General features: G+C 17.2%; 1 protein-coding gene and 1 long non-coding RNA gene across 4 annotated transcripts in view; one reads left to right on the top strand and one right to left on the bottom strand.

The window, feature by feature from the left end:
- Window positions 1-256, bottom strand: part of LOC102674166 (peroxidasin-like) — a 290,955-nt gene that overhangs the window by 223,761 nt on the left and 66,938 nt on the right. The window lies entirely within an intron of this gene.
- LOC116185237 overlaps window positions 1-256 on the top strand; it is a 5,148-nt gene that overhangs the window by 1,277 nt on the left and 3,615 nt on the right. The gene's annotated exons all lie outside the window — the stretch shown is intronic.

The following is a 256-nucleotide window of genomic DNA, read 5'->3' as shown; positions in this document are numbered from 1 at the left end:
GATTAATATTTTTGCGTATCAATTTTTATCTCGGCCTTCAAAATCAATCTTCCAAAGATATTTTACAAATATTGCAACAAAATTTTTAAAATTTTAGAAGAAAATTTTAGAAATTTTAATTTTATAGTAGAAACATATGTTACACAATTATATTATTATACAATAATATAATAACAATTGAGTTATCGTTATATTATTTATTAAGTTATAATTTATGATTTGAATATAACAAATAATTTGTTATATTTGTTTGATC

The sequence above is a fragment of the Apis dorsata genome, unplaced genomic scaffold (genome assembly GCF_000469605.1).
Source record: "Apis dorsata unplaced genomic scaffold, Apis dorsata 1.3 scaffold_135, whole genome shotgun sequence".
NCBI lineage: Eukaryota > Metazoa > Arthropoda > Insecta > Hymenoptera > Apidae > Apis > Apis dorsata.
Note: the sequence above shows the minus strand (reverse complement) of the source record. Positions and strands in the feature narration are given on the sequence as shown.